A 19,728-nucleotide genomic window follows, 5' to 3' on the forward strand; every position below is an offset into this window, starting at 1 on the left:
GAATCCCAATTGTTAAAAGAAGAGAAAATAGCAAAACCATTATGACTGACAGGAAAAGTGCCAAGAAAACAATGTATTGCCACAAAAGACATTCTGTACACACTTACTTTTAGATAGCAGGTAGAAGTATTGTAAGCAGTCGAGGGAGATAAATGTAGCAGTAGCCAAGAAATCTCTCAGAAAAAGTGAACATTTTTTGTAGAAATAGTACAAGCTCAACTTCAGCATCTTAGATGAAGATAGGAGCATATACCCTGTCCCCACCCCCTTCCTGAAGTCAACGACCAGCTCTTTTTTTTTTGCTGTGACATTTGGGAAAGGTTATTATCAATAACCATGTTACTAACCTCTGTATCTCCCTTCTGTACTCTGACTCATCATTATTTGAGACAAAGCCCACCTGTGGTGGTATCATCTGCAAACTCGTAGCTGGAACAGAATCCGGCCACATAGATATGGATGAATGTGGCCGGATTCAGCCCTAACTCCAACTACTCGAAGTCATGAGTGTACAAGTAGTGGGGTAGTTGGATGAGAGGCATAGCCTTGTGAGGTGCCAGTGTTGAGAGTAATCATGGCAGAGGTGTGATTATTGATTATCATCTATTGGTCAAGAAGTTGAGGATCTCATTGCACAGGAAAGTGTTGACTCTCAGATCTTGGTATTTGTTGGTGAGTTTGCTTAGAATTATAGTATTGTATAATTATAGGCACAGCATATCACTCAGTGTCTATGGTGGGAAATGGACACTTGATGTTTCGGTTTGATATCCTTCCTCTGGAGCATCCAGAGGAAACCCACATGACCAGAGGAAGAAGTTGAACCTATGATCTCCTCCACCTCACAGACTGTTAAAAGTGTGAGTGAAGAGAGGGGCTACAGTCTGCATGGAAGTGATGATCAATGTAGCAATGGGCAAAGCCACAAACACATCTGATAAGAAAGATGAGAATTGTAAAATTGGACCAAACAAAGAAGAAATAAATTACAAAGTTTTAGACTTTATTTCTTCACACCAGCTTGGTTTGGTCAACTTAACATTAACGTAAACAAAATAACATTAACATCTGAAAATCAGCTCCAATTCTAGTCACTGATATTTTCCCTGCTTCTATTCACTCAGCATATTTTTAGGCTTTTCTATGTGAGAGTATTTACATGTTAAATTAATTATTTTTACAGATGCTTTCATCTTATTTTAATTATCTGTAATCTCTAATCTAGTACTACATCATAAAAATTGCTGTGCTTTCATGATATATTTCAGCTAAGAGGAATTCTTAATTCATTTCACTTGATAAAGACCCAGTTTTTTTCATCACTGCATCACCGTTGCAGAGCAATCACTTTTTTTCTGTTGTCAGGTTGTTAATATTGCTGGCAAGGTCCACATTTATCATCCATCTATAATTGCACCTTCCACTGCGAGTAGCTTGCTGGGGCATTTCGGAGGACGGAGAATGATCAACCATATTGGTGGGTTTGAAGACACAGGTAGTGATGTGTAGTGATGAATTCTAATGACCTAGTCATAATTACTATTATTGTTTTTCATAAATAAATTCCAAATTTGTGTAAGTACTTAGATTCAGCATATACTTCTGGTTCAATTGTCTGGCTCTCTAAAATACCACAATAATTTAACCACAATGCTGCTAATCAGGACATTTGGCCCAAGCAGTCTATCAGTGTGTATATGACTTGAAGTGATGTATAGGCATGAGTCACGACCTCAGTCGTTGGTAGACTATTCTGAGGGCACTAAGTTTATTACTGTTATTTTTTGTCTATTCTCTGCATGTTATTAATTATCATTAACGCTATTGTTGCACTTCAGGTTTTTATGTGTTATTATTAGATCTTCCCTAGTTTACATTTAAGTTGCAATCGTCCTTGAATACTTCTAATTAATTCTATGAGACATTGTAGGTGTCCAATTAAGTATCCTTGGACTTTTGTCTCCTATTAGAATAATAGTCTGGAGTTTTATCGGCTGGGCACCGATTCTTTTGTGCCTTGGAGTGTATTTATAGGCAGTGCTAAACTCTCATTGGCTCAGACTTCCTGATCATTGCCTAGTGAAGTTCTGGCTGAGTTATCCCGAGTTATCCAAGACCTTGTAAATTCAACACACACAACACACTGAAGGAACTCAGCAGGTTGGTCAGCGTCCGTGGAAACGAACAAACGAACAGTCAATGTTTCAGGCCAAGACCCTTCGTCAGGACTGAAGAAGAAGTGGGCAGGGGCCCTATATAGAAGGTGGGGGGAGGGTGGGAAGGAGAAGGCTGGTAGGTTCCAGGTGAAAAACCAGTAAGGGGAAAGATAAAGGGGTGGGGGAGGGGAAGCAGGGAGGTGATAGGCAGGAAGGGTGAAGAAGGAATAGGGGAAAGCACAATGGGTAGTAGAAGGAGGTGGAACCATGAGGGAGGTGATGGGCAACTGGAGGAGGGGACAGAGTGAAACTGGGAGGGCGGGGTGAATTACCAGAAGTTGGAGAATTCAGTGTTCATGCCAAGGGGCTGGAGACTACCCAGACGGTATATGAGGTGTTGCTCCTCCAACTTGAGTTTGGCCTCATCATGGCAGTAGAGGAGGCCATGTGTGGACATATCCAAATGGGAATGTGAAGCAGAGTCGAAGTGGGTGGCAATCAGGAGATCCTGTCTGTTGTGGCGGACGGACCGGAGGTGCTCGATGAAGTGGTCCCCCAGTCTGCGTCGGGTCTCACTGATGTAGAGGCGGCCGCACTGGGAGCACCGGATGCAATAGATGACCCCAACAGACTCACAAATGAAGTGTTGCCTCACCTGGAAAGACTGTTTGGGGCCCTGAATAGTGGTGAGAGAGGAGGTATAGGGACAGGTGTAGCACTTACGCTTGCAGGGATAAGTGCCAGGTGGGTGATCCGTGGGAAAAGATGTGTACACCAGGGAGTCGCGGAGGGAACGATCCCTGCGGAAAGTAGAGAGGGGTAGAGAGGGAAAGATGTGCTTAGTGCTGGGATCCTGTTGAAGGTGGCAGAAGTTGCGGAGGATAATGTGCTGGATCCGGAGGCTGGTGGGGTGGTAGGTGGGGACAAGGGGAACTCTGTGGTGACAGGAGGATGGGGTGAGGGCGGAAGTGCGGGCAATGGAGGAGATGCGGGTGAGGTCATCACTGATGACGGCAGAAGGGAAACCATGATCCTTAAAGAAAGAGGACATTTAAGGTGTCCTGGAATGGAAAGCCTCATCCTGGGAGCAGATACGGTGGAGACGGAGGAACTGGGAATAGGGAATAGCATTTTTGCATGTGCAAGGGTGGGAAGAGGTATAGTCGAGGTAGTTATGAGAGTCAGTGGGCTTATAGAAGATGTCAGTGGACAGTCTGTCTCCAGAGATGGAGACTGAGAGATCGGGAAAGGGGAGAGAAGTGTCCAAGATGGACCAGGTGAATTTGAGGGCTGGGTGGAAGTTAGAAGCAAAGTCGATGAAATTGACGAGCTCAGCATGGGTGCACGAAGCAGCACCAATGTAGTCATCAATGTAGCGAAGGAAAAGTTGAGGAGCAGTACCAGTATAGGTTTGAAGCATTGACTGTTCCACATAACCAATGAAGAGGCAGGCATAGCTGGGTCCCATGCGTGTGCCCATAGCTACACCCTTGATCCGAAGAAAGTGGGAAGAGCCAAATGAGAAGTTATTAAGTGTGAGTACCAGTTCCGCCAACCGGAGGAGGGTGGTGGTGGTGGGGAACTGGTGAGGTCTATTGTCTAGAAAGTAGTGGAGGGCTTTCAGGCCTTCTTGACGGGAAATGGAAGTGTATAAGGATTGGACATCCATAGTGAAAATGAAGCAGTCGGGACTGGGGAACTGGAAGTTATTGAGGAGGTGGAGGGCATGGGATGTATCCCGGATGTAGGTGGGGAGGGACTGATCTATGGGTGACAAAATGGAGTCCAGGTAGTCAGATACAAGTTCAATGGGACAGCAGCAGGCAGAAATTATGGGTCTCCCGGGACAGTCAGGCTTGTGGATCTTAGGGAGTAGGTAAAACCAAGCAGTGCAGGCTGTGGGAATTATGAGTTTAGTGGCTGAGGATGGAAGGTCTCGGAGTTGGTAAGGGTGGCAATGGTATGGGAGACAATGGTTTATTCATTGTAAATTCAAATGTTTTGTTTCCTTTTGTTAATAAAATTCCTAGTTCTGTTTAACCCTTCTGGGTCTCTGTGTGATCCCGCGTTTGGGTCCCAAGGTGCAGCGTGACAGGCATGTGTCAATGAGGAGAATACAGATAACGGATGTATTATACAATTCAATGCAATCAGCATCAGAACTACTCCAGAGACAGATTTATTTGCATTGAAATTTGTGGAACAGAATGCTGGGAGGGAAGCTCAACAGATAACTGTTGTCTCTGTTCAGCATTATTGACCAAAGATGAGTATATATACTGAAGGATTTTTCAATACACCAAATATTTTCAAAAATTGCAATGATACTTAATGACAATACAAGAGCTTCCAGTTTAATATGGCACTGCTGAAGGTGAGCAGCAGTCTACTGGTAGCTTGAAAGGCAAGAAATTCAACGAAAAACATTATTAATAACACCTTTTCTGAAATAAATAGTGTAAGCTATCACTGCAAACAATGACAAGGCAATCAAAGGCGAAGCAAATTCAGGGGATGAGCTGTGCTTAGTGCATGCAAAATTAACACAGATGGAGTTGGAGTGAGCGATTCATAGATGAGAAGTCGAAGCAAGGGAGTTTCGATGCCTATACAACTAACCCGGGTGCAAGGTTGGGTCACTCTAAATGGTGAGCTGATTTGGAGAGGTTGAGATCAGCTTCGGGTAGGGGAACAAGTCCCCAGGGTGAATTGCTATACAGCGTGGTCTAGGCCTGGAGCGTTTCGCTGTGGCATGGCCTGGGTCTTGATGTGAGGCACCATCCACTGTTTGGACAGTTAAATGCCAGTCCAGATAGGCTGGAAAGGCATGGTGTCGGAACCAAGGGCGAGAGTCGGGCTGATTTCGCTGCTGTCCTGTGATGTTCAGTACTCCCTTCATTGTGTTGTGTTGGGGAACTGCTCCGGCTACTGTGCTTCATGTCTGCAAGCTTCACAGTGATTTGTCTCGCTAATATGATGAACTGAGTCCGAGGCTTGGGGCCTACCAGGGTACTCCAGGGATTCTGATCTCAGGACTCAATTTGGTTCAGATTGCTGTTGCTCAGTTCTGTTGTTTGCATGATTTGTGTTTTTTTTTTCTCTTTCTCTGCGCAGTAGGTGTTAGTCTTTTTTTTATTTAACTGGGTTCTTTTGGGTTTCTTGTTTTATGGCTGCCTGTAAGCAGTCACATCTCAAAGTTGAATAATTTCTACATTCTTTAAAAGTAAATGTACTTTGAATCTTGAATCTTTGAATCCAGAAATCAAGAGCCTGAAAGTAATGGCTTGAAAAGGTTTATTGCTCACTTACCTCTTTGCATTTGTCGAGCTCACAAATCAGTATTTCCCTTTTGTCTCATATCATACCCAGGGAATGGCAATCTGAAAAGCAGTGAAGAGTTAACTTCCAGGAAGGAGGCCAAAATAGAAATCAAAATTCGAGTGAGGTTTATCATCACTGTTCTTATGACGTGACTAGTGGTGTTTTGTGGCAGCAGTACAGTGCAAAGACATAAAATTGCTCTAAATTATAAAATTAATAAATAGTGCAAAAAGCAAGGAATAATGAGATAGTGTTTGTGGTTTGTAGACATTTTAGAAATCTGATGACAAAGGAGGAAAAGCTGTTCCTGAATCATTGAGTGTGAGTCTTCAGGCTCCTGTACCTCAGACTCCTGTCTGGCATAGATTCCCCAGCGATGGATGCCACTTTCTTGAGGCACCGCCCCTTGAAGTTCTCCTCAAAGGTTGGTAGAAATGTGCCTGTGGTTGAGCTGGCTGATTCTATGATGTCCCGTAGCCTCTTGTGATCCTACACATTGGAGCCTCTGTACCAGGCCGTGGTGCGATCAGTCAGATTACTCTCCACTGTACATCTGCAGAAATCGGAGAGTTGTGAGACTGTGGAATGAGCTGCTAGCACAAGTGATCCATTCGAACTCGAAATTAATGTTTGGATAAGTTTGGATAGGTACGTGGATAGCTGGGATATGGAGGGCTGTGGTCCTGGTACAGGTCGATGGGAGTAGGCAGTTTAAATGGTTTTGACATGGACTAGATGGGCCAAAGGGCCTGTTTTTATGCTGTACGTCTCTATGACTCTAATAACTAAACACTCAAAGCATTTTGTTATGGTAGCTGTGAGCGCTACTGGTCAGTAGTTGTTGAGGCAGCTGACCCTGCTCGTCTTGGACATCATTCTGATTGTTGCCCTTTTGAACCTTTTGAAGACCACAGCAAGTGAATGGGTGAAGGTGTGCTTCAACACTCCAGCTGGTTGGTAGGAACAGGTTTTCAGTACCTGGCCGGGTACGCTGTCAGGACCTGATGCCTTGTGACAGTTCACTGTCTTGCAGGATGTTCTGACGTCAGGCTCCAAGATAGAAATCACAGGATTACTGTTTGGCAAATTTAAAGTTGTTGACATTACCGGATATTTGATGCCTATGTCCATGGAGACCCAGGAATTGTGAGTCAAATGTGACATACGCAACTTTTGCAAACATAATCTTAGAAAACACGAAAGATCAGTAAGTCCACCCCTTTAAGTGAGTTCTCATCTTTTCTCTCAATGTCATTTCCTTTCCGTATTTAATTACCTTTTGAACCGATTAATACTGTTTGCTTCCTGAGAAAATTAGCTCATTAGTTATGTAGGCATATTTTTAACTTGTCATTGTAGTCGAGCTTATAACTGACTTAATGTCCTTTGTCAGCAAACCTACATACCAGCTCACCAAGGCTTCAAACAATATGCCCCACACCTCCACTCAGTAGCCAGTTTATTAGGTACACCTGTACAGCTACTCAGTAATGCAAATATCTATTCAGCCAGTCATGTGACAGCAACTCAAGGCATAAAATCATGTAGACATGGTCAAACAGTTTAGTTGTTGTTCAGACCAAATGTCAGATTGGGGAAGAAATATGATCCAAATGGAATGATGTTGATGCCAGATGGAGTGGTTAGAGCAATGGTCCCCAACCTCCAGGTCACGGACCGATACCGGGCCGTGAAACATGCAGGGATGCAGCGGTAGCCGGAGCGCACCCAGCACATCTTTAAGAAAAAAGCCGAAATAAAGAAGCTAATTAAATAGGTGCCGCCCAGAAGCCAGTCTTCATTAGAGGAACTGAGGTGGAGAGGGTCAATAACTTTAAATTCTTCGGCATTAAGGATCGACGTTTCTTTCTCTGAAAAGTGTCAGAGGATCTGTCCTGGGACCAGCACGTAACTGTCATTACAAAGAAAGCACGGCAGCGCCTATACTTTATTAGAAGTTTGTGTAGATTCAACATGTCACCTCGATCCTGACAGCCCTGTCTTTTCAGCCTGTCTGGGCTGGCGTTTAAACTGACCAAACAATGGAACAGCTAAAGACTCCAGCACCCTGGAAAGAGGAGTGAATATCGCGTAGTGCAAGTGAAATCGGCAATCGCCTCTGATCTAGGTGGACATATATGTGTGGGTGGCACCTAATTAATTAGTTTGTTTATTTCGGCTTTTTTCTTAAAGATGTGCTGGGTGCGTTCCGGCTACCACTGCAGCCCTGTATGCTTCACGGCCCGGAGGTTGGGGACCACTGGGTTAGAGTATCTCAGACACTGCAGATCTCCTGTCAATTTCATGCAAGACAGTCTCTAGAGTTTACAGAGAATGGGGAAAAAAACAAAATGCATCCAGTGAGCAACAGCTCTGCAAAGATGTATTGTTAATGAGAGAGGTCAGAGGAAAACGACCAGATTGGCTCAAGCTGGCAGAAAGGCAACAGTAACTCTAATAGCCATGTGTTTCAACAGTGGTGTGCAGAAGAGCACCTCTGAACGCACAACATGCCAAACCTTGATTTGGACGAGCAAGCAGCAGAAGATCACGAATATTAACTAAGTGGCCACATTATTAGGTACACAAGGTACCTACTAAAGTGGCCTCTGAGTGTAGAAGGAAAAGAACAACTGATGCATGGCAACCATCATTTGAATTTCCATTCATCACTTCCAGAGTCCCAAAATTTTCCTACCTGATAATATTGTGGGTGCCAATCCAATACAAGAAGGGGACTCAGTACCACCTTCTCAGAGGTAGTTTGGGATGGGCAATAAATGCTGGCCCAACTGGGGGTGTAGTGGTATCAGCACCAGACTTCAAGGCAAATGGTCCCGGGTTCAAATCTGGCCGGCTCCTTGCGCGCTTTCTATTCGTGCTGGGTTGAGTGTCGAGCCAGCAACTTGGCCTCATAAAAAAAACAGACAAATGCAAAGGAAACAGTAAAAAATGCTGCCCGATGCGCTGCAAGACGTGAAAAGGAACAACAGTAAATAGTGCCCAGCCAATAGCATATCCAGTCCTGTAGTAATACTGCTTTAATTAGCACAAAGCGTAATAACAGCAAAATTATCAGTAGTACTGCAATAAAACTGTCACCATAAAATGCAACCATTTTATGATGGATTAGTGAGTTAATCAGTTATAAATGCACATTTAAAGCTTGCTGTGATTACACTTGGTGCTGCAGTGTGAATTTTATCCATTGAGAATAGTGTGAACTTCCTGAGGCTAAAATTCTGAAGAAAAATAAGAATCCTCAAATGTTGTTGTGTATTACTTACACTCTCCCTTTCTGATACTAATTCATTATAATAGTTGAAGAAAGAAACAACTCAAAATTAATGCTTAGCAATCTTATAGCCTCTGAAAACCATTTCATTGTGAAAAATGTTATCTTCCTTTAATATTTTGTTTAGCTGAACTCCACCTTAGTGTTTCTGCCTGGTTTTCATTTTAAAGTTATTGTATTCCATGCTTCCATCCTTCAGGAGGTTCCTTTAAGGTTGTCATAGCCAGATGGGGTCGTGGGGGTAAGCTCGCACTATCTATTAAATGCTCCCAATGATGTGCTTTTCAAAAGGCCTCTGGCAATCATATCCAGCTCCTATCCTTCACAAGTGCCCTGACGGAACAACTTCTGCTGATCAGAGAAGGAGCAAAGGTGGTTACTGGCTCCTTAAAACCAGCTGCTAAGAGCAGAGAGCGTATTAGTTGTGGTTGGCTGGGAGAAGGAAAGCTGATCTCAAACCTCTGTTGCCTTGCGGCTATACCCACTCATGGGGAAGGCTTCAGTAGTAAAGCCCAAAGAAAGATACAGAGCTGGTGTCCCTAAGAGACATCCGTTTAAAACTAAAATGAGGAAAACCTTCTTCACCCAGGGTGTGTGAATTTGTAGAATTCATTGTCAAAGAAGGCTATGAAAGCCAAGTCATTGGGTGTACTTAAAGCAGGGATTGATAGGTTCTTGATTGTTCAGTGAGCTAAAGGTGGCAGGGAAAAGCAAAAGAGTGGAATAAAAACCAGTCAGCTTTGATGGGACGGATAGTCCAACTCTGCTCCTATATCCCATAGCCTTATGGTCACAGATTTCCAATCAGAAAGCATCTTTATACCACTTCAATCTGCCTCCTATCACCAAGCCAATATTAGATCCACCTACCCAGCTCTCATTGCCTTCACCTCTGGACCAGCCCACCAAGTGCCTGAAGTTCATACAGAGAATTATTGACCTGTTTTCATCAATTTTCTTAATTGCCTCAAAAAATTAAAACATTTTATTTGCCTCAAAAAATTCAACCAAATTAACGGGAACAAGATTACTCCCACAATACGACAGTTCCTTCCAAATATACATAAACCTTATCTCTTTAGATGTGCTCTAGTAATGACCACTGATGTAAGGCACACCAACTTGTAGTTACATGACCTAATTCCTGCTGCCATTCATTAATTAGGGAACAGCAATGGCTATCTGCCACTCTTGTGACACCTCATCTATAACCAACAAAGATGTCAAAATCTTTGTCAAGACCTCTCACTTACAATATGAATCAGGGATAGATCTCATAATCTGCCGGACTATTTAGTTGGATATGGAGCAGGTGTGTTCAGTGGGGTGGTGGTGGTGGGGGGAAGAAATTGGCAACATTTGGGGTTGAAATCCTGCATCAAGGCTGGGAAAGATTTCATCTGTCCATGTGGATTGATCACCCCTTATGTGTCCCATGACATCTAACATGAAGGGTGATGATAAGCAGATAGAAAAGAGTATGAATAAACCATACATTTGTAAAATATGGGAATTGAACCCACGACTTTAATGTTATTAGCACCACACTCCTGAGCTAACTATCTTCTCATCATTTCCCCACCCCATCCCCAAATCATGTTCCACCTCTCACCCTCCATTTTCCCTCACCTAGTTCTTCCTATCACCACTGGCTCTCCCTCTCATTTCTAAACACTGTCTATCTTACCTCCGTATTCTCAGCTCTGATGCAGGGTCTCAACTCGAAACACTGACCATCCTTTGCCTCACAGATATTGCTTGACCCACTGAGATCTTCCGACAGTTCAAAAACACAAGAGGTTCTACAGATGCAGGAAATCTTGATAAAGGATCTGGGCCCAAAACATCAACTGTTTATTCCTCTCCTGCTGAGTTCCTCCAGCATTTTGTCTATGTTCTTCCAGCAGTTTATTTTTGCTCCATGTTCCAACACCTGCAGGCTCCATTTTATCAATAGCTTGCTGTCTCTGAGATAAACCACATTAGTACAACAGAGAATAATAAATGGGAGATAGAAAATACATCAGAAAGGATGAACCGTGATTTATTTTTCTCTTGCACAGAGACTAATTGCATCCCAAAGTGCCTCATAACTAACGATTTACTTTGGAAGTGCAAATGCTGATATGTAGACAAGCACATTAACGATTTGCATACAGAAAGCAGATGCTCAGAATTGCACTGAAATGTTAGTGTGCATTATGTTCCAATTTGTGGAGCAGAGCTTGGACCACTCTTGGCCTTCAGGGCTTGAGCCCCCTTTAAGATTCATCACCTCCAAATGGGAAGTGACGGAAAGAAGCTCCAGTTTAGGCATGATGGACCTTTTGTAAATTTAAGGAGCACCTGAGGCCAAGATCTGGAATGCGAATGCAAGATTGTTGCAAAACTGTGCAGTTAAAAATGCACTGCTTTGACCATGTCTGGAGATTTCAGGGGGACTGAGAATTGGGAAATGGAATCTTAAGTTTATTGTTAGCAATATAAATGCTAAGCACTATTGTATAGGAGGGTCATCAGAGGATTGGGCCTGATCCTTGTGAATTCAGGGAAGTCGGTGGTGTAGATGAGAACTTTCAATGCATTGCATGTTTGAAAGTTGTTGGAGCCTATCCCACTGGAGAATAAGTTGTTGTAGGGGTAGTTTTGATAGAAGAGAATAATTGGTGGGTGTGAAGGAAGTTGTCAGCAACTTGTAAGGCCCAAGAGTCAAATGAGAGCATGGGAATAATCTCACAGGAATTCCATTTAAACATAATATTATTGAAGCCAAGTTGCGCTGGTGACGGCCAATGATGTCCACTGCCTGGGCAGCTTGATGTGATTTTCCCTGCACAACAGATATATCTCTGGAAATACCCCACCAAAGTTCTGGAGCAATGTGATACCCACAACTCTGAAATACCAATTTCATTTTGGATTAAGTAATTTTTCGACAGCTTATCACTGTTAAAACATATTGAACTTTCAGGCATTTGTACTTCCTTCAGAAACTTTCTGATCAGCTGTAACAGCTATAACTGATAACCTGGATGGCCCAATACAATATCACATTGTGTACTCACCCAATAAGCCTGTGAGGTATGTCCCACTTATTGTAAAACTAGTATATATTTGTTGATTGAATTCACACCATATTTTTTATGATTGCTCTTGATCAAGAGCAATGGTTATTGACTTCAGAAAGGAGTATTAGTCCACATGTTCCTATTTATATGAATGCTACTGAGGTCAAGAAGGTTGAGTGCTTGAAGTGCCTTGGAGTGAATATCACCTATAGCCTGTCCTGATCTAACCATCTTGGAACATGAGAATAACTGTGAAGAGTGGTATCGCTAATGTTTACAATGTGATTACACAACCCATACAACCTACTTGTCAGTGTAGGAATAGCACGATGGGTAAGATAAAGATGTGGCTTAAGCAATGGTGATTGGTTGAGTTTTTCAGATTCCTGGGCCATTGAAACTAGTTCTGTGGGAGGTGGGACCAGTTCAGACCATACTATCTACACCTGGGCAAGAATGTGATCAATATCCGAGGGAGGTTGTTTGCTAATGTTATTGGGAAGGGTTTAAACTGATATAGCAGTGCAATGAGAATCCATGCAAAAAGATAGAGTGAAAGGCAGAGACCAAAGCAAAAGTTAGAAAAGAGAAAAGTAATTATGGAGAACAGAGAAGTCAAAATCAAAGAGAACAAAGATCACTAGATTCTAAAAAGACAACGTGTATAAGCACACTTTATCTGAATGCTCATTGTATTCCTAATAAGCTCAGGTACTAATTGGTACAAAAGGGTATGATTTAGCGGACATTAGAGAAATTTGGTTTCAGAGTGGAGATGATTTGGAATTAAGTGATAGAAGGATAGGCAGGAAGGTAAAGAGGTAGGTTAGCATTCTTAATGAAGGACGGGATCAGGCAATAGTGAGAGAGAATGAAAGATCTAAGGAGCAGAATGTTGAATCCATCTAGATAGAGATTAAAACAGTAAAGGTGAAAAACAAATCACTTGTACGAGTTGTCTGTAGGCCACCAAATAATAACGTTATGGTGGTGCAGGCAATAAACAAAGAAATCCTAATCCATGTAAGAATGGAATGGCAGGTTGCCATGGGAGACTTGAACTTGCACACAGACTGGGCGAATGAAATTGGTTGAGGCAGTCTTGAATGGGATTTTAAGAATACATTCATGATAGCTTTCTTGAGCAGCATGTTCATGAACCTACAAGAGAAAATGCTATCTTAGATCTGGCCCCGTGCAATATGACAAGTAAAATTAGCAACCTTGTACATGGAACATAGAAATCTACGGCACATCACATGCCCTTCAGCCCACAATGTTGTGCCGACCATGTAACCTACTCTAGGATTTGCCAAGAGTTACCCTACCACATAGCCCTCTATTTTGCTAAGCTTCATGTACCTATCTAAGAGTCTTTTAAAAGACCCTGTTGTATCCAACTCCACCACTGTAGCCGGCAATGCATTCCATACACACACCACTTTGTGTGAAAAACTTACCCCTGACATCCCCTCTGTACCTGCTTCCAAGCACCTTAAAACTATGCCCTTCACGTCAGCTATTTAATCTTGTAGTTAGTGATCGTCTTAAAGAGTTGTGGTGTGATGAATTTTTCAAACCAATGGAGGGTGCAGTAGATTGATCTAAAACCAGTGTATTATGCTTAAAGGGGATGAGGGAGGAGTTGGGTAGTGTAAGTTGGGAACACGGGCAATATGGTGTAACAGTCGAAGAATAAATTTCTAAGTCTTTCAAGGAGATTTTTTCACAGTGCTTAACAAATGTATGTTGAAAGCAAGGACAATAAAGGGTGGGAAGAGCCATCCACGAATAACTGGGGGATCAAAGGAAGCGAAATTTGAACGCTCTCGCATACAAAGTCACCAAGAGTAATGGGAAACTGGAGGATTGGGAAAACTTTAAAAAGCAGCAAAGAACCACGAAGCAAGCAATAAGGAAAAAGAAATAAACTAGCACAAAATATAAAAACAGCTAACAAAAGCTTTTGTCACTATATAAAGTGGAAAAGGGTGGTTAAAAGTGAATGTAGATCTCTTGAAAGATGAGAAGGTTGAATTCATACTGGGTATTGCAGAAATGGCCAAGGCTTTGAACAACTATTTTGTGTCAGTCTTCACAGCGGAGGACATGTGTAACATGCCAAAGAAAGATGTCATAGATGGTGAGAATTTTATGGTCTCTGGGCAGATCCTGGCAGATTGGAAGACCGCAAATGTCATGCCACTGTCTAAAAAAGGATACAGATGGAAGGCAGGTAACTAAGCTTAATATCCATGGTCAGAAAAATGCATGAAGCTATAATTAAAGAAGAAATAGTAAGACATTTGGATAAAAGTGGGTCCGTCAGATAGACACAGCATGGACTCATGAAGGGCCTGTTTGACAAGTTTACCGGAATTTTTTGTGGATATAATGAGCACAGTGGATAGAGGTGAACAAGTAGATCTTGAATTTCCAGAGACGTTTGATAATCTAAAAAGTGTTAAAGACAAACACAATGTTGGCATTGAGTTCAAGGGGAATAGATAATAAAAGCAAGGAGATAATGCTGAGGCTTTATAAGACAATAGTCAGGCCACACTTGGAATAATGTCAACAGTTTTGGGCCCCATATCTCAGAAAGGATGTGTTGTCATTAGAAAGATCCAGTGGACGTTCACGAGGATGATTCCAGCAATGAAGGTGTGAACATATGAGGACTTTTTGGCAGCTTTGGGCCTGTACTCTCTAGAATGTAGAAGGATGCAGGGGGATCGCATTGAAACCTACTGAATGTCGAAAGGACTAGATAGGGTGGATGCGGAGAGGATGTTTCCTATGGTGAAGGTATTCAGAACTAGAGAGCACAGACTCAAAATTGAGGGGCAACCTTTTAGAACAGAGTTAAGTAGGAATTCTTTTAGCCAAAGAGTAGTGAATCTGTGGAATGCTTTGTCACAGACTGCAGTGGAGGCCAAGCCCATGGGTATATTTAAGATGGAAGTTGATCTTTTCCTGTTCAGTCAGGGCATCAAAGGATATGGCGAGAAGGCAGGTGTATAGGGTTGATTGGGAACTGGGATCAGCCATGATGGAATGGCAGAGCAGACTTGATGGGCTGAATGGCCTAATTCTGCTCTTATGTTCTTAATAGTATGATAATAATATATGGAGTTGGGAGTTATGTGTTATCAGAATCAGGTTTATTATCACCAGCATGTGACGTGAAATTTGTTAACTTAGCAGCAGCAGTTCAATGCAATACATAATATAGAAAAAAATTTAAAGAATAATAAATAAATAAATAAATCGATTACAGTATACGTATATTGAATAGATTAAAAATGTACAAAAAAAAACAGAATATATAAACAGAAATACTATGATGATAGAATATAGTATTAATGGTATAACTTCTTGCAGTGTGGAGGATCAGTGGGATCTTGGAGTCCGTGTCCATAGGACACTCAGAGCTGCTGCGCAGATTGACTGTATGGTTAAAAAAGCATATGGTGCATTGGCCTTCATCAACCGTGGGATTGAGTTCAAGAGCCAAGCGGTAACGTCACAGCTGTATAGAACCCTGGTCAGACCCCACTTCGAGTACTGTGCTCAGTTCTGGTCACCTCACTAATCTGATTAGGAATAGTCAGCATGGCTTTGTGAAAAGCAGGTCATGCCTTACGAACCTGATTGAATTCTTTGAGGATGTGACTAAGCACCTTGATGAAGGTAGAGCAGTAGCTGTAGTGTATATAGATTTCAGCAAGACATTTGATAAGGTACCCCATGCAAGGCTTATTGAGAAAGTAAGGAGGCATGGGATCCAAGAGGACATTGCTCTCTGGATCCAGAACTGGCTTGCCCACAGAAGGCAAAGAGTGGTTGCAGATGAGTCATATTCTGCATGGAGGTCGGTGACCAGTGGAGTGCCTCAGGAATCTGTTCTGGGACTCCTTCTCTTCGTGATTTTTATAAATGACCTGGATGAGGAAGTGGAGGGATGAGTTAGTAAATTTGCTGATGACACAAAGGTTGGGGATGTTGTGAATAGTGTGGAGGGCTGTCAGAGGTTACAGCGGGACAGCAATAGGATGCAAAACTGGACTGAGAAGTGGCAGATGGAGTTCATCCCAGATAAGTGTGAGGTGGTTCATTTTGGTAGGTCAAATATGATGGCAGAATATAGTATTAATGGGAAGATCAGAGGGATCTTGGGGTCCAAATCCATAGGACTCTCAAAGCAGCTGCGCAGGTTGACTGTGTGGTTAAGAAGGCATATGGTGTATTGGCCTTCATCAACCGTGGGATTGAGTTCAAGAGCCGAGAGGTAATGGTACAGCTATATTGGACCCTGGTCAGACACCATGTGGAGTACTGTGCTCTGTTCTGGTCACCTCACTACAGGAAGGATGTGGAAAACATAGAAAGGTTTCAGAGGAGATTTACAGGGATGTTGTCTGGATTGGCGAGCATGCCTTATGAGAATAGATTGAGTGAACTTGGCCTTTTCGATGGAGCGACGGAGGATGAGAGGTGACCTGATAGAGATGTATAAGATGATGAGAGGCATTGATCGTGTGGATAGTCAGAGTCTTTTTCCCAGGGCTGAAATGGCTAACAGGAGAGGACACAGTTTTAAGGTGCTTGGAAGCAGGTACAGAGGAGATATCGGGGGTAAGTTTTTTACGTAGAGTGGTGAGTGTGTAGAATGGGCTGCTGACGACTGTGGTGGAGACAGATACAATAGGGTCTTTTAAGTGGCTCCTGGATAGGTACATGGAGCTTAGAAAAATAGAGGGCTATGGGTAACCCTAGGTAATTTCTAAAGTAAGTACATGTTCAGCACAGCATTGTGGGCCAAAGGGCCTGTATTGTGCTGTAGGTTTTCTATGTTCTATATTCTATCATAGCTTCAAGTATTGATCCACGTTCTAACCTCATCCACTTTGTTCATGAGACTCCTTGCATTAAAATAGACACATTTCGAACCAACAGTCTGAGCGCATCCCTTCTCTATCACCTGCCTATCCTCCCTCTCACATTTTCTACAAGCTTTCTCGGTTTGTGAGCCAACCACCCCTTCCTTCGTCTCTTCAGGTTGGTTCCCACGCCCCAGCAATTCTAGTTTAAACTCTCCCCAATATCCTTAGCAATCCTCCCTGCCAGGATATTGGTTCCCCTGAGATTCAAGTGTAACTGTCCTTTTTCTACAGGTCACGCCTGCCCCAAAAGAGGTCCCAATGATGCAGAAACCTGAATCCCTGCCTCCTTCTCCAATCCCTGAGCCACGCATTTATCCTCCACCTCACTCTATTCCTATACTCACTGTTGTGTGGCACAGGCAATAATCCCGAGGTTACGACCTTTGAAGTCCTGCTTCTCAACTTCCTTCCTAATTCCCTGTGGTCTGTTTTCAGGACCTCCTCCCTTTTCCTACCTATGTCGTTGGTACCAAATTGTACCACAACCTCTGGCTGTTCACCTTCCCACTTCAGGATATCTTGGATGTGATCAGAAACATCCCGGACCCTGGCACCTGGGAAGCAAACTACCATCCACGTTTCTTTTAGGATCATTTTGGATCTCCCCCTCCCCCTCCAACTTTCAAATCCCTTACTCACTCTTCCTTCAGTTAGTCCTGACGATGGGTCTCGGCCTGAAACGTCGACTGCACCTCTTTCTAGAGATGCTGCCTGGCCTGCTGCGTTCACCAGCAACTTTTATGTGTGATCCACGTTTCTTTCCTGCATCCACAGAATTGCCTGTCTGACTCCTCACTATAGAGTCCCTTATCATTGCTGCCATCCCCTTCCTTTCCCTACCCTTCTGAGCCACGGGGCTAGACTTTGCCAGAGGCGTGGCTACTGTTGCTTCCCCCAGGTAGGTTGTTCCCCCCCCCAACAGTACTCACACAGGAGTACTTATTGTTAAGGGGGACAGCCACTGGGGTACTCTCTAGTATCTGACTCTTGCCCTTCCCTCTCCTGACTGTTACCCACTTATCTGTTTCCCAAGGCCCCAGTGTGACTACTTGCCTGTAGCTCTTCTTTATCACCCCCTCATTTTCTCTGACCAGACGAAGGTCTTCAAGCTGCATCTCCAGTTCCCTAACCCAGACCCTAAGGAGCTGCAACTCGATGCACCTTGAGCAGATGTGGCTGTTCGGGAGGCTAGGAATCTCCCAGACATCCCACTTCTGACACCCAGTACAGAACACCGGCCTCACAGATATACTTCCTATTCTTATCCTTCACAAGTAACTTACCTTGCCTCGACCTGTTATCGTTGAAGCCCTGTTGAGCTAAAGCCCTCCTACTCTGACTCCCTCTACTCAGTTACCCACTCTATAAAGCTGCCTTCTTTTCAAATTCTTCCCGCTGGTCTAACTTGCTGACATCCACGCGCCTGCACAGTAATTCCTTGATCAAACCGCCAAAGAAAAAATGATCTACTTTTAAACACTTCCGCCGGTCTAACTCGCTGATGTCTACGCGTGAGTTGTTCCTCGATCCATATCACTCATAATTTTGTATACTACTATCAAATCTCCACTCATTCTCCTACAAATTCAAGGGAATAGTCTTATTCGACCTTTTCCTATAAATCAGGTCCTGAAGTCCTGGTAACATCCTTGAAATTTTTCTTTGTACTCTTTCAATTTTATTGACATCTTTCCAGTAGGTAGTTATCCAGAAATGCTCCATATTAAACCTCACCAATGTTTTATACAACTTCAACATATCATCCCAACTGAAGTCCAATGTTACCAAAAGCCTTCTTTATGACACTATCTCTCTGCAACACCACAAGATGCTGAAAGAATTCTGCTAGGAAAGTTCTCATTCCGTAGACTGGCTGGGTTCTTCCAGCATTTCTCTTTTTATTTCAGGTTCCAACATCTGAAACTTTATATGTTTTCTATGTCTGATGGATTGTATAGTTTCAGGAAGTTGAACTTGGATGAGAATTTTAAGACTAATTCATTGTCAGACATGGTTGTAATGGTTCGCATGGCTTTGGGTGTTCCATAAAGGACTTCAAAGATGTGCTGATAGTCACCATCTACAAGAAGATAGGCGACCGTAGTGTTTGTGGAAACCACCGCGAAAGCTCCCTTCTGTCCACAGCTGGCAAGATTATGGCAAAGATACTGCTCAACTAGCTCAAGATCGTCTCAGAAGATGTGCTTCCTGAAAGCCAATGTGGCTCTAGGGCTGGAAGAGCCACCACTGACATGATTTTTACTTTGAGGCAACTCCAGGAGAAGGCGGTAGAACAGCAGCAACTATTGTGCATTGATTTTGTTGATTTCTCACAAGCATTTGGTACGGTGGACAGAGAAACACTCTGGGAAGTGCTCAAAACTTCCTGGCTGTCCAGATAGACTGGTTACGATAATCAAGTTGTTTCATGAGAACATGTCTGGCAAAGAATCTGTCGGAGGAGATGTCAGCGAAGCCTTCACCATCAACCACGGGGTAAAACAGTGATGCGTTCTTGCTCCAACTTTATTCACACTATATCTTGCTGCAGTTTTGGAAATAATGGACCATAATTTGGACAAAAGTTTGTACATCAGGACTTGGTCAGATGGAAGATTGTTCAACCTGTCAAGACTCAAAGTCTCAACCAAATCAAGAGAGGTTTGTGTCACAGAGCTTCTGTATGCAGATGACTCAGCCCTGGTTGCTACTGATGTTAATGTGACTCAAGAAATTGTAGACCGCTTCTCATTTGCTACCACTCTTTTTGGCCTAAGAATCAATGTCTCCAAAACCGAACTTCTGTACCAGCCTCCTCCTTCGTGTAGTCCCACTGAGACCCAACCACCAGTCATATCAGTCAATGGGGTAGTGCTGAAATGTTCTGACTCTTTCACATACTTAGGAAGTGCTGTGACCAACACCAACACATCAGATCTGGA

General features: G+C 43.1%; 1 protein-coding gene across 4 annotated transcripts in view; it reads left to right on the forward strand.

Moving 5' to 3' along the window:
* Positions 1-19,728, forward strand: part of ctnna2 (catenin (cadherin-associated protein), alpha 2) — a 1,317,235-nt gene that overhangs the window by 1,027,293 nt on the left and 270,214 nt on the right. The gene's annotated exons all lie outside the window — the stretch shown is intronic.

Source organism: Mobula hypostoma, chromosome 4 (assembly GCF_963921235.1).
Source record: "Mobula hypostoma chromosome 4, sMobHyp1.1, whole genome shotgun sequence".
Taxonomy (NCBI): Eukaryota; Metazoa; Chordata; class Chondrichthyes; order Myliobatiformes; family Myliobatidae; genus Mobula; species Mobula hypostoma.